Raw genomic sequence first — 16,024 nt, 5'->3', positions numbered from 1 at the left:
CTGGTACCCATTGATTTCAATGGAGTTCGCCTCCAAGTCGGATCACCGTCTATGCGGAGGCAACTCTCACAGAATTACCAGCTCTCAAGAGGGAACTCCACACCAAATTTATTTTAAAAATTTGGCGTGGATTCCCCCTCCAAGAGCATACCTGGCCCTTAGGTCTGGTATGAATTTTAAGGGGAACCCCCTACGCCAAAAAAAAATTGGCGTGGGGGTCCCCCCCAGATCCATACCAGACCCTTATCTGAGTACCCACCTATTATGATGTCACAGTCCCAGCATCCTCTGGGACATCATCCGGTGACGTCCCTATATAAGTCGCCACACGCCCGGTCCCCGTCATTGTGAGCGGAGCGAGCGACGGGGCAACATCTGAAGAGAAGAACAGAAGAAGAACAGAAGGCGGCGGCGGCAGAAGAACCGAAGAGGGGGACAAGACCCCTGAAGTCAGAAGAAGAGGCCGCGGCGAGGAAGAAAGCCGGGCTCCTCCACTAGCAAAAGAGCTAGAAGATAGCGGAGGAGTCCGGCGAGAAGACCCCCGAAGACGGAAGACCCCCGGAGCTGTGCAATAAACTATTTTATCTTGCGTGTTGTGTTTTTTTGTACATTATTTTACAGGTGAATGGGTAGGGGTACATTGTACCCCATACTCATTCACATAGGGTGGGGGGCCGGTATCCGGGGGCCCCTTTATTAAAGAGGGCTCCCGGATTCCGATAAGCCCCCCGCCCACAGACCCCGACAACCAACGGCCAGGGTTGTCGGGAAGAGGCCCTTGTCCTCATCAACATGGGGACACAGTGTTTTGGGGTGAGGGGGTTGCGCGGCCCCCCCTTCCCCAAGGCAGCTAGTTCGGAAAGTCTGACGGACAGTCTGGCGGGAAGTCCGCCAGACTAAGGCCGTCGGATAGTCGGCTATATGTGTACGCGGCATTAAGCTACCCCAATTGCTGGTGTTCTGCTGGTCCTATACCCCAGGCAGCTGTAGCAATTACAGTCAGTGTATTGTGCCACCTGCACAGTATACACCTAAAGCTACCCTAATTGCTGGTGTTCTGCTGGTCCTATACCACAGGCAGCTGTAGCAATTATAGTCGGTGTATTGTTCCACCTGCACAGTGTACACCTAAAGCTACCCCAATTGCTGGTGTTCCGCTGATCCTATACCACAGGCAGCTGTAGCAATTACAGTCAGTGCATTGTGCCACCTGCACAGTGTACACCTGAAGCTACCACAGTTGCTGGTGTTCTGCTTATCCTATACCACAGGCAGGCAGCTGCAGCAATTACAGTCGGTGGATTGTGCCATCTGCACAGTGTGCACCTAAAACTACCCCGATTTCTGGTGTTCTGCTGATCCTATACCAGAGGCAGCTGCAGTAATTACAGTCGGTGTACTGTGTCATCTGCACAGTATGCACTTAAAGCTACCCCAATTGCTGATGTTCTTCAGATCCTATACCACCGGCAGGCAGCTACAGTAATTACAGTCAGTGTATTGTGTCATCTGCACAGTGTACGCCTAAAGCTACCTCAATTGCTGGTGTTCTGCTGATCTTATACTGCAGGCAGCTGCAGTAATTACAGTCAGTGTCCTGTGTCATCTGCACAGTGTGCACTTAAAACTACCCCAATTGCTGGTGTTCTTCAGATCCTATACCACAGGCAGGCAGCTGCAGTAATTACAGTTAGTGTATTGTGTCATCAGCACAGTGTACGCCTAAAGCTACCCCAATTGCTGGTGTTCTCATAGTAATAATACTACAGGCAGGAAGTTGATTCTGCTAGCTGCAGTATAATCAGTATATACATCCCAGCTTTGTGCAGCTACATCTCCCTGCAGGCCATTAATATGTCTGGAAGGCCAACAAGGAGAGGCAGACAGTCACGAGCCAATAAAAGAGGGCAAGCAGGCTCTGTGTCTAGAGGCAACAGTGCTGGTCGTGGACGCCAGCACTGTTGCCATGGGACACTCTTGTCCTTATTTTCAGCAGCTGGACATGTTGAACCGCAACATGCTGAAGTCTTGGTAGAGTGGATGACCAAGCCCTCCTCATTCTCCTTATCCTCTCTCACCCAGGCCCAGGGTACTGGGAAAGCAGCTGCCAACGCGGCCTCTTCCCTCGTCTCAATGGCATCAGTCACTCCTTCCCTAGCCCCACCATGTCCTCCTCAGGAGTCCCCCAAACTGTTTGAGCACAGTGTTGGGTACATGCTCCAGGAGGATGCCCAGCGTTTTGAAGGCTCTGATGATGATACCCAGCTAGAGGTAGGCAGTAGCGTGAGCACAGAGAGAGGGGATGCTCAAGAAGGACAGCAATCTGGCAGTCATGTTCCACCAGCTGCAGCATACTGCCAGGTTTGTGCCAGTGATGAAGAGGGAGGGGATGATGAGGTCACTGACTCCTCGTGGGTGCATGATAGGAGAGAGGAGGAGATGGCACATCGCCAATGAGGCAGGATGCCCTCCAGGGGCCAGCATAAGGGCAGCACACCAACTGCATCACACCGCAGAGCTCCACATGAGCAAGGCGCGGCTGTCTCTGCACGTTATTCTAAAAGTTTTCATCAGATCGCACAGCTGCTATTTGCAACATACAGTGGTGTGAAAAAGTGTTTGCCCCCTTCCTCATTTCCTGTTCCTTTGCATGTTTGTCACACTTAAGTGTTTCGGAACATCAAACCAATTTAAACAATAGTCAAGGACAACACAAGTAAACACAAAATGCAATTTGTAAATGAAGGTGTTTATTATTAAAGGTGAAAAAAAATCCAAACCATCATGGCCCTGTGTGAAAAAGTGATTGCCCCCCTTGTTAAAACATACTATAACTGTGGTTGTCCACACCTGAGTTCAATTTCTCTAGCCACACCCAGGCCTGATTATTGCCACACCTGTTCACAATCAAGGCATCACTTAAATAGGAGCTGCTTGACACAGTAAGGTCCACCAGAAGATCCTTAAAAGCTACACATCATGCCGAGACCCAAAGAAATTCAGGAACAATTGAGAAAGAAAGTAATTGAGATCTATCAGTCTGGAAAGGGTTATAAAGCCATTTCCAAAGCTTTGGGAATCCAGCGAACCACAGTGAGAGCCATTATCCACAAATGGCGAAGACATGGAACAGTGGTGAACCTTCCCAGGAGTGGCCGGCCGCCCAAAATTACCCCAAGAGCGCAGCGACGACTCATCCAAGAGGTCACAAAAGACCCCACAACAACGTCCAAGGAACTGCAGGCCTCACTTGCCTCAGTTAAGGTCAGCGTTCATGCCTCCACCATCAGGAAAAGACTGGGCAAAAATGGCCTGCATGGCAGAGTTCCAAGGAGAAAACCACTGCTGAGCAAAAAGAACATCAAAGCTCGTCTCAATTTCTCCACAACACATCTTGATGATCCCCAAGACTTTTGGGACAACATTCTGTGGACCGATAAGACAAAAGTGGAACTCTTTGGAAGGTGTGTGTCCAAGTATATCTGGCATAGAAGGAACACTGCATTTCATAAAAAGAACATTATACCAACAGTAAAATATGGTGGTGGTAGTGTGATGGTCTGGGGCTGTTTTGCTGCTTCAGGACCTGGAAGACTTTCCGTGATAAAAGGAACTATGAATTCTGCTGTCTACCAAGAGATCCTGAAGGAGAATGTCCGACCATCTGTTCGTGTACTCAAGCTGAAACGAACTTGGGTTCTGCAGCAGGACAATGATCCTAAACACACCAGCAAGTCCACCACCGAATGGCTGAAGAAAAACAAAATGAAGACTTTGGAGTGGCCTAGCCAAAGTCCTGACCTGAATCCTATTGAGATGTTGTGGTATGACCTTAAAAAGGCCGTTCATGCTCGAAAACCCTCTAATGTAACTGAATTAGGACAATTCTGCAAAGATGAGTGGGCCAAAATTCCTCCAGGACGCTGTAAAAGCCTCATTGCACGTTATCGCAAACGCTTGGTTGCAGTTGTTGCTGCTAAGGGTGGCCCAACCAGTTATTAGGTTTAGGGGGCAATCACTTTTTCACACAGGGCCATGATGGTTTGGATTTTTTTTCACCTTTAATAATAAACACCTTCATTTACAAATTGCATTTTGTGTTTACTTGTGTTGTCCTTGACTATTGTTTAAATTGGTTTGATGTTCCGAAACACTTAAGTGTGACAAACATGCAAAGGAACAGGAAATGAGGAAGGGGGCAAACACTTTTTCACACCACTGTATGTCTGAAGCGTATATCGCATGGCCAAAACAACAGCCGCTTGGGCACCACATGCTTGACCAGACATAGGTCGACCTGCCATGCAGTTCGTTGGCAAGCGTACCTAAAATACCCACACCAAAGAACAAAGCGGACCTCTCCTTGCTCCTCATCAGCTGGGATCTCCAACCCCACTATACCTTCAGTCCTCTCTGAAACCTGCACTGAGAGGAATAAAGGTGTAGAATTCAGTGTGTCACAGCCAAGTACTTGCCAGCAATCTGCTATCGGTACCAAAAGGAGTAGAATACAAGCTAAGGGGGTGTGCAGTACCACATTTTGTCAGAGGTGCGAGGGCACCGGTGACACTCAGAACGTTTTGGAGCCGTTCGGAAATACTTGTAATCACTCAAATATTTGGAAACACTCGGAAATACTCCATTCCCGTGTGTTTCTAAGTCCTTCCGAGTTCAGCTGAGCTGTCCCTGAGTAGTTTTGAGGCTCTCTTGGCACCGCCACCACCGCCACCACCACCTCTGGCCAAATGCGGTACTGCATGCAATTGAAATCAATGCGGAACAAATTATCTTAGTTTCCATTGACTTCTATGGGGAAACTCGCTTTCATATGTGAGTGCTTTGGATTGCAAGCATTCTCCTGGAATGGAGTATGCGCATTATCCAAAGTCCCACTGTATTGCACTTTTCTCACCAAAGTTCTCAATCTAGTTAAAATAACAGTTAAAGCGGGAGTAAACCCGCTGCCTTTTTTTTTTTACACCTGTAAGGGAAAAGGCATAATGAGCTAATATGCACTCCATACTAACTCATTATCAAATACTTACCTTATAACGAGGCGCCGGCATCTTACTCGCGACTCCCGTGCGCATGCGTGGGAGTGACGACATCGGGGCCCCGGTCACTCACAGCGCCAGAGCCGCGATACTCAGAAAACATGCTGAGGGAACATGTCAGCTCCCATGGCGTGTCTTCTGGGTATCGTGGCTCTGGTGCTGTGAGTGGCCGGAGCCGCGATGTCATTGCTCTCACGCATGCACACAGGAGTTTTCTTCCCGGCAGGGTCTGGCTTCTACCAGACATTCAGCCGACAATCCCCGGTGCGCATGCGCTGCTGAAGTCAGCGGCTCAACTGCTTTAAGTCAACTGGGAGGTCAGCACAAGGCACATACACAATAGACAATTATTAAAGGAATGGATAACCCAGACTCCCTTCTTTAAAAACATGGTCTGGCAGCAGCTATATTGTAAGTGTGTGTTGGAAAAATGATAAAGAGCTGACAATCATGTGTAGGTGGAATATAATGCTTTCATTATGTTACCACAGAGAGAGACTACTTATAGAAGTGGAAGTAGTAGACCCTTTACACAAAGTTACATCTGTAGTTAATACATTAGTTGGTTGTTTATTATTTATAGCTATTGTGTCCAGTCATTACATGGATGTGCTGCCACCTACTGATAACATGAAGAAGTGATATTCTACTTATTGTTATAGTGAAGATATGTTTTCCATCAGTGTGTGTATCTCCTGCACAGTAATACACGGCAGTGTCTCCTATTTTCATGATGTCCATTTTCAGAGTCAGTTTGTTATTGTTGTTATCTCTTGTGGTTGTGAATCTCCCTTTAACATCATCATTATAGTGTGTTCTCCCACCACTACTAATATAAGACAGCCATTGTAACTTTCCATCAGAGAACTGTCTGAACCAGTGCATATAATAACCACCAAAGGTGAATCCTCCTGAACCCTGACAGGTGAGTGTATGGGAGTTCCCCGGCTTTATCACGGCTGGATCAGACTGGACAAGTTGGTTAGAAGACAGGACACCTGGAAAATATACAGTGACAATAGGAAATAGCATTAGAACTAATACATCCACTCAGATCTATTAGGAGGATTATTTCATGTGAGGGATCCTGTCCTATGAAGTCTCACCTGACAGCCATGATAATGATAGAAAAAGGCTTATTAGGGTCCTCATTATTCCTCTGTATAATCTGTATCTATACACTTCACAAATACCCTGTAAATGTCTTCTCTATCTTTATAGTGTATGAGAGATTCCATGATAGGAAGTGATGTCATGTCATTTGCATAGTATACAGAATATCTATATGTGTCACAACATACAGTCAGGTACAAATAATAATTCATGATTGTTTGACTTTCATCTCAATTTTTCAGACCAACAAAGACTTTCCAGTAATAAAACAATATTAAAGTGAAATACACGGATGAAATACATATATGTATACAGTTTACCAACCACAGGATTTCTCAGAGAATAGGTGTAGGGACCCCATCCCTTCTGAGCCACTTCTCATCTCCACCCCCTACCCACCCCTGAGTAACATTCCTTGGTTTCATCCCCCACCCACCTCCCAGTAGTGTCCCTTTTAGAAAATACAGAGCCAATTATCATTTGTGGTGCTAAGTAATTTGTATGGAATTTGTTAATTTGTTAAGAAAAGTAGTAAAATAGATTCCCCGTAGCCAGCAGCAATAGACCACCCCCAACAACAATAGATTTGATCAAAAACAATAGACCCCCCAGCAACAATGGACCCCCACAACAAAATACCACCCCAAAAGCAACAACAGATGATGCCAGCATCAATAGACTCTCCAGCAGCCAGCAATAATCAATGTCAATAGTAGATCTCTTCAAGCAATAATTGACCCCCATCAACAACAGATCCCTCGCCAGCAACAATAGACTTCCCAGCAACACTAGACCACCACTCAAAAATACATCCGCTCCAGCAACAGTAGATTGCCCAGCAACCAGTATTAGACCCTTCAGCCCACCCCAGCACCCCTTGCCATTACACACAGTACATTCAGTGCTGGAGGTGCCGGGACAACGTTCCCCTGCGTTCCCGCTGAAAAAAAAACCCTGCCATTTGGTGACCATCCTGAATAGGTGAAGGGTGTGAATTACTGCCCAAAAATGACAATTCTTCTGACAGGTAATATAGCAAACATATTCAGATTGGAGTGTGTGCACATGGGCATCATCAGAACTTTTTTTGGGGGGCATGATTTTCGGTCACCCATGCTCCACCCCTTTTCCACAATGTCATGAAGGGGAGGGGCTTAGTTATTATCACATAAAGTGCAGGCTTGTGCCCATCAATTTCAGCCTCATTGTTCCCATCAAATTTGGCCTGTACAGTATGGAGGGTGTACAGTATGCATATATATAGGGGGTGGATGGTATTAGTATATACAGGAAGGAGGGTGGGTGTATATAGCTGTATTCAGGACAAATGATGTATATCTGCAGTCAGTGATGGTGGAGGAAGGTCTCTATATACAGGAAGGAAGGTCGGTATATACAGCTACCTGTATATAGAGACCTTCCTCCATCATCACTGACCGCAGATATACATCATCTGTCCTGTATACAGTTATATATATATAGGACAGATGATGTTTATCTGCAGTCAGTGATGATGGATGAATACAGGAATTAAGATGGATATATATAGCTGTATACAGGGCAGGACATATGATATGATCTTTCCTATACCTGGCACCCCCCTTCACTGATCATACCTGTATGCACTCAGCTGCCCCCTGATCTGTATATATGTCAGGCCCCAACACACACATCTGTAAGCACACACACACACACACACACACACAGCTCTGCCCTGCGTACAGAAACAGCCTCCTCTCTTCACTTGTACTCCTAGCCCCCACTTGTAAGATTGTCTTCCTTGTCCCAAGTCCTGTTTCCACATTTCCCTGTGAAAATACAACAGGCAGCAAAGCAAACACGAGGGACGCACATACAGGAAGCAACCAGAGGTAAAGAGCTCTGTAAGCTCAATGACACTGATCTGCAGCAGCCGTGGAGCCGACTCACATGAACCCAGAGAGCCAGCACAGCTAGAGATGCGGCCGCTGCAAACCCTTGCCGATTCCGGTGGGGTCACTCACCCCCCCTTGCCCCTACCTGTGGACACCCATGTTTGTGCAGACTGTACTGTGTAATAATTGTAAAGACTTTATCCGATAATGCAGATTGAAGAACCGGGATAATATAGAAAGTCTATTAATCATTATCAGTTCACCTTTATGCATATCTCCCAACTCTTGAACTTCAGAATGAGGGACACTGGAGGAGGGCTACGACATGCGCTGCATTGTAATGTGGGTGTTGCCAAGTGCTTAGCAGTGGGAGGGGCTTAATGTATGTGGTTAACCAAAACCCAGGCTTTCTTGTACCAATAAAATATGCCTTGATTGCTTTGTCTGAGCCTACCTTGAAGAAGAACTATATAAAATTGTCAAGGGCTGCATAGCAATCAGCAACTGTTGAGACAATGAAGACTTTGGTACGAAGTATACAATGTACAGTATTGTGTATATAGTTCAGGAGTGTGTAAGGCAGAGCACAGGGGTTGAGGAGTGCTGCAGTTAGTGTCTAGTTTAGGATACATAACACAGAATGCAGGGGTAAGGGTGCGTAAATCAATGTGTTCAAGAGGAGTATGTAATGCAGAGAGGGCTGTAGTCAGTGCTCAGTTTAGAAGTACATGACCCACAGAGAGCATGGTCTAGAAGTACATAATGCTCAGAATGCAGGGGACAGGAGTATGTACTGTACAGAATGCAGGGGGCAGGAGTGTGTAATGTACAGAATGCTGGGGACAGGAGTATGTAATTTACAGAATGCTGAGGACAGGAGTATGTAATGTACAGAATGCAGGGGACAGGAGTGTGTAATGTACAGAATGTATGGGACAGAGTGTTATGTACAGAATGCTGGCGGCAGGAGTGTGTAATGTAAATAATGTAGGGGGCAGTAGTGTGTAATGTACAGAATGCAGGGGGAAGGAGTGTGTAATGTACAGAATGCAGGGGGCAGGAGTGTGTAATTTACAGAATGCAGGGGACAGGAGTATGTAATGTACAGAATGCAGGGGACAGGAATATGTAATGTACAAAATGCAGGGGACAGGAGTAGGGACTCGAAAGTGAGAAAATCAAAAGTGTGAATTTTAAAGGCTAATATGCAAGTTAAAAAGGGTTTAAGGACCCGGGTCCTGCTCCAGGGGACATGTATCAATGCAAAAGAAAGTTTTAAAAACTGACATTTTTTCGATTTTAATGATGCTTAAAGGGAAAAAATAAGAGTGAAATATTCCTTTAAATATCGTACCTGGGTGTCTATAGTATGCCTGTAAAGTGGCGCATGTCTCCCATGTTTAGAACAGCCCCTGCACAAAATTACATTTCTAAAGGATTAAAAGTCATTTAAAACTGCTTGCGGCTGTAATGTAATGTCGGGTCCCGGCAATATGGATGAAAATTATTGAGAAAAACAGCATGGGTAACCCCCCAGCCCATTACCAGGCCCTTTGGGTCTTGTATAGATATTAAGGGGAACCTCGCACCCAAATTAAAAAAAGAAAAGGAGTGGGGCCCCCAGGCCCTATATACTCTAAACAGCAGTATACAGGCAGTCCCCGGGTTGCAAACAACATAGGGACTGTAGGTCTGTTCTTAAGTTGAATCTGTTTGTAATTTGGCACAGGTACATTTTTTAAGTGTAGCGCCAGCCCAAAAAATCAATTTTTAAGCTTTTTGGATAACATAGGGAAGGGTTACCATCACCCCTGTAACATTTGTTTTGCTGTCTGTGCCCCTGTTCAGAAGATTTCACCTCACGTTCTGTCCCATTGACAATTGGATTTTGAAAATTTGGGGTTTTTAGGGAAGGATTGGTGATAAAGCATCAGTGGAGACACCTTTTTCCCATATTAACTCTTACAGAAGAGAATTTCCCTTCCTAGGCGTAGATTTCCTCTCACTTCCTGTTGTCTTCCCCTGTTTGTAAGTAGGAGTCGTTCGTAAGTCGGATGTTTGAAAGTAGGGGACCGCCTGTATATACTATATGACCTGCTCTATATACTCTGCAGAAATCTGGACCTTAGGTGTTGGTGGTACCAGAATACTGTAAGCCCTCACAGTTGCTCTTGGTGGGTGCTGGAATGGGCCCTGCTGTGAAATATTATATCAAGAATTGTAATTACATGCCCCTGTTGAATGGGGTCAGAAAAATTGGGCCTTTGGTGGTGGTGTGGTGGTGTTACCACAACACTGTAACCCCTCACAGATTCTGTTTTTGAGCGCAGGAACAAGCCCTGCTGTGAAACATTAGATCAAAATTTGTAATTACGCACCCCTGTTAAACGGGCAGAATAATTGGGCCTTAGACAGCGGCGGCGGTGGTGGTGGTGGTGATACAACACTGTAAAGCCTCACAGATACTCTTGTTGAGTGCAGGAATGGGCCCTGCTGCGAAATATTAAAGCAAACATTGTAATTACATGCCCCTGTTAAACAGGGGCAGAAAAATTGGGCCTTAAGCACTGGTGCTGGTGCCACAACCCTACAACCCCTCACAGATACTCTAGTTGAGCGCAGGAATGAACCATGATGCAAAATATTACAGCAAAATTTGTAATTACGCACCCCTGTTAAACAGGGGCAGAAAAATTGGGCTTTAGGCACTGGTGCTGGTGCCCAGAACCAAAAATGTTCTTAGAAGCTTTCAACATGAACATTGAGGAGGAATTTGATAGTCACGCAGCATAACAGGATCGTCACTCAGCATAGGCAGTCTTCAAGGGATCTCACATTCATAAAAAATTTATTGGTTACATCAGCATCAGGTGCTTGGTAGCTGGTGATCCAAGACTGATTTGTTTTTATGAAGGTGAGCTGATCAACTGAGTCTGTGGACAGGCGCACTCTGTGATCAATTACAAGGCCTCCAGCAGCACTGAATGTGTGTTCAGATAGAACGCTGGATGCAGGACAGGCCAGTAGCTCAATTGCATACTGTGCAAGCTCTGGCCAGTGATCCATCCTCGATTTTCGGTTGGAAAGGTCTCCAAGTCTGATCTTGCCCCAAGGTATTCCTGCACCATGTAAGTCAGATGCTGGTAATGGAACCGATCAGACCTTGGGGCTGTGGACTAAAAAACTGTCTGAACGCATCGGTCAGACGACCACCTTCTCCACCGCTCATTCTGTGATGGACCAAAGCCTCAGCAACACGTTGTCCAGGAGGACCAGAAAATTTCAACCTCCCAGGCTCTGGAAATGCATTGCACAAACCTTTCTACAAGGCCTCCCGAAGATGTTTCATCCTCTGCTCCCTCTGCGAAGGCTGAATAAGTTCCGCAACCTTACCCTTGTAGCGCGGATCAAGAAGGGTTGCCAACCAGTACTGATCCCTCTCCTTGATACCACGAATCCTAGGGTCCTTTCACAGGCTTTGAAGGATCAGGGAGGCCATGCAGCATAGGTTTGCTGAGGCATTCAGTCCAGAGTCCTCTGGTTCACTAAGGATGACATGTCCTGCAGCAACCTCCTCCCAGCCAAGTACAAGTCCATGGGTTTCTGGGGACTGAAGATAATCCCTTGAAGACTTCTGCTGATGCTGAGTGCCAGGCTCCACCTCCATGCTGACAAAATCCTCCTCCTCCGCTTCCTGTGTGATAGGTGGGCCTGCAGGAATACTGTCTGGATAAAGGGGGCCTTGAGAGGAAAGGAAGTTCTCCTCTTCCTCCCTCTGTTCCGCCTCAAGTGTTCTCTCATAAAGTCATCTGCAGTAGTTAGTGGGTGATGTGTGCCTACAGTACATCACAGTATACACCTGTATCTACCCTTTATTGCTGGTGTTCTCTCATACAGGCATCTGCAGTAGTTAGTGGGTGTTGTGTGCCTCCAGCACAGTATACACCTCTATCTACCATTTATTGCTGGTGTTCTATCATACAGACATCTGAAGTAGTTAGTGGGTGTTGTGTGCCTCCAGCACAGCACAGTATACACCTGTATCTACCCTTTATTGCTGGTGTTCTCTCATACAAGCATCTGCAGGAGTTAGTGGGTATTGTGTGCCTACAGCACAGCACAGTATACACCTGTATCTACCCATGGTGGCTGGTGTTCTCTCATACAGGCATCTGCAGTAGTTAGTGGGTGTTGTGTGCCTCCAGCACAGTATACACCTGTATCTACCCTTTATTGCTGGTGTTCTATCATACAGGCGTCTGCAGTAGTTAGTGGGTGTTGTGTGCCTCCAGCACAGTATACACCTGTATCTACCCTTTATTGCTGATGTTCTATAATACAGGCATCTGCAGTAGTGATGGACGAACTTCCGACGGGACGTTTCGCGAACGCGGCCGATAGTTCGCGAAACGTAACGTTCGCGGCGGGCCCCATTGACTTCAATGGGAGGCGAACTTCGCAAACCTTTAGGTCAAATTTGCAGCCACAAAATAATTATTAGCTGGGCAAACATAGTCCCACCACATGGCCAATGACATAACACATGTATGAGGTGAATTTGGGATCGATAACTACAAGCATTCTTTTTTTATATGGGAAATTGTTCTGACAATTCAGGACTGTGGAGCGCATGAAAGCAATGGAGGAGAGGGAAGGTCAGGGACCAGGGTAGGCAAAGAAGAGGGTGCAGGGGATGATCACCAGCAGCGTGACATACAGCAATGACACCTGCACCGTGATAGAGTCACCTGACAACAGCACCGTGATAGAGGGCACTGACATCAGCAGCGTGACATAAAGCATTAACACTAGCACCGTGACATACAGCATTGACAGCAACACCGTGATAGAGAGCACTGACATCAGCAGCGTGACATAAATCACTCACACCAGCACCGTGATATACAGCACTGACAGCAGCACCATGATAGAGAGCACTGACATCAGAAGTGTGACATACAGCACTGACAGCAGCATCGTGATAGAGAGCACAGACAGCAGCACCGTGATAGAGAGCACTGACATCAGAAGCGTGACATACAGCACTGACATCAGCACCGTGATATACAGCACTGACAGCAGCGCCGTGATAGAGAGCACTGACATCAGAAGCGTGACATACAGCACTGACATCAGCACCGTGATATACAGCACTGACAGCAGCACCGTGATAGAGAGCACTGACATCAGAAGCGTGACATACAGCACTGACATCAGCACCGTGATATACAGCACTGACAGCAGCACCGTGACATTAAGCACTCACGCCAGCACCGTGATATACAGCACTGACAGCAGCACCGTAAGCAGCCCCAGGAGGAAGTCAGCACAGCACAGGGATGGTGTGATCCCCTCATAATAAGAACTCCCAGGAGGAAGTCAGCACAGCACAGGGATGGTGTGATCCACCTCATAATAAGCAGGCCCAGGAGAAAATCAGCACAGCACAGGGATGGTGTGATCCCCTCATAATAAGCAGGCCCAGGAGAAACTCAGCACAGCACAGGGATGGTGTGATCCCCTCATAATAAGAACCCCCAGGAGGAAGTCAGCACAGCACAGGGATGGTGTGATCCCCTCATAATAAGAACCCCCAGGAGTAAGTCAGCACAGCACAGGGATGGTGTGATCCCCTCATAATAAGCAGGCCCAGGAGAAACTCAGCACAGCACAGGGATGGTGTGATCCCCTCATAATAAGAACCCCCAGGAGTAAGTCAGCACAGCACAGGGATGGTGTGATCCCCTCATAATAAGAACCCCCAGGAGTAAGACAGCACAGCACAGGGATGGTGTGATCCCCTCATAATAAGAACCCCCAGGAGGAAGTCAGCACAGCACAGGGATGGTGTGATGCCCTCATAATAAGCAGGCCCAGGAGAAACTCAGCACAGCACAGGGATGGTGTGATCCCCTCATAATAAGAACCCCCAGGAGTAAGTCAGCAGAGCACAGGGATGGTGTGATCCCCTCATAATAAGCAGGCCCAGGAGAAACTCAGCACAGCACAGGGATGGTGTGATCCCCTCATAATAAGCAGGCCCAGGAAAAAACTCAGCACAGCACAGGGATGGTGTGATCCCCTCATAATAAGAACCCCCAGGAGTAAGTCAGCACAGCACAGGGATGGTGTGATCCCCTCATAATAAGAACCCCCAGGAGTAAGTCAGCACAGCACAGGGATGGTGTGATCCCCTCATAATAAGAACCCCCAGGAAGAAGTCCGCACAGCACAGGGATGGTGTGATCCCCTCATAATAAGCAGGCGCAGGAGAAACTCAGCACAGCACAGGGATGGTGTGATCCCCTTATAATAAGAACCCCCAGGAGTAAGTCAGCACAGCACAGGGATGGTGTGATCCCCTCATAATAAGCAGGCCCTGGAGAAACTCAGCACAGCACAGGGATGGTGTGATCCCCTCATAAGCAGCCCCAGTAGAAATATGACACCGGTCAACCTCTTCAAAGAGGAGGGTAGGGGCATATAGTACGGTGTGCTTTTTTGGGACAAGGAAGTGAGCCAAATGAAGAAAGAAGGTCTGTGTGCTTGATTAAAAAAATTGTTTATAGACATATACATGGTCTACTGGTCACATGTGTTGAATTCCTCCGAGATCCATGCCTCATTCATTTTTAGAAATGTGAGGTAGTTAACACTGTCGTGAGCTAGGCGAGTACGCTTATCGGTCACGATCCCCCCTGCTGCGCTGAACGTCCTTTCGGACAGGACACTGGATGAGGGGCAAGCCAACAGTTCCATTGCAAATTGGGCAAGCTCTGGCCAGAGGTCAAGCCTGCCCACCCAGTAGTCCAGGGGTTCATCACTCCTCAGAGCGTCCACATCGGCCGTTAACCCAATGTAGTCGGACACCTGATGGTCTAGGCGTTCCCTGATGCTGGATCCGGATGACACCTGTCGATGGGTCAGCTGAAAGAATGACCTCATATCCGAAATCAACAACACATCTTCAAACCGGCCTCTTCTTGCAGGCGCTGTTGGATTGGTACCCGCAAATCCTTCTCTGGGAGTGGGAATTGCTCCTCTGCCAGCGCACGCAAAAGCAGAATGCAGCATTTCTCGAAGCAAGGCCTGGAAGTGCTGCATTCTGACAGCCCTCTGCGACGGCGGTAACATTTCCGCCATTTTGTGTTTGTACCGGGGGTCTAAGTACGTTGCCACCCAGTACTGGTCCTTGACCCTTATGCTTTTTATACAGGGGTCCCTATTAAAACACTGGAGCATGAAGGCCCCCATTTGCACTAAAGTGGAAGCGGTGTGGTGGCCTGGCTCCTGCTCATCATCCAGGATAATGTCGTCCTCTTCATTCTCCTCTCCCCATCCACGCACAACAGGGATCCCAGAAAGGTTTAAAGCATGCTCTTCTTGCTCCTCCTCATCCGCCCCGGCACCATCCTCCTCTGACTCCTCTTCAGACTCCTGTTGTTGACTTGTCTCAGATAGAGTAGCCCCCCCCTGGGAATTCATCCAGCATTGCGACTTCCTCATCTTCCCGCTCCTGCTCCTCCACAGCCTGATCAATGACACGACGCAATGCACGCTCCATAAAGAAGGCATAAGGTACCATGTCACTGATGGCGCCATGGCTGCGACTGACCAGTTTGGTGATCTCCTCAAATGGCCGCAGAAGTCTGCATGCGTCGCGCATGAGCAGCCACTGGCGTTGTGAAAAAAAACCCAGCTCCCCAGAACCGTTTCTGCCGCAGAGTTCATACAGGTAGACGCTAACTGCACGTTTCTGCTGGAGCAGCCTATCAAGCATATAGAAGGTTGAGTTCCATCGCGTCGGGCAATCGCAAATAAGACGTCTGACCGGCAGATTGTGTCAACGCTGAATGTCAGCAAGGCGAGCCATGGCCGTGTAAGATCTTCTGAAATGGGCCGAGATTTTCCTTGCCTGACGCAAGATGTCCTGGACCCCAGGGTATTTGACAAGGAATCACTGCACGACCAAGTTTAAGACGT

The sequence above is a fragment of the Lithobates pipiens genome, unplaced genomic scaffold (assembly GCF_037356315.1).
Source record: "Lithobates pipiens isolate NorthernLeopardFrog02 unplaced genomic scaffold, aLitPip1_a1.2 Scaffold_11, whole genome shotgun sequence".
NCBI lineage: Eukaryota > Metazoa > Chordata > Amphibia > Anura > Ranidae > Lithobates > Lithobates pipiens.
The sequence above is the reverse complement of the archived record's forward strand: the minus strand, read 5'-3'. Positions refer to the sequence as shown.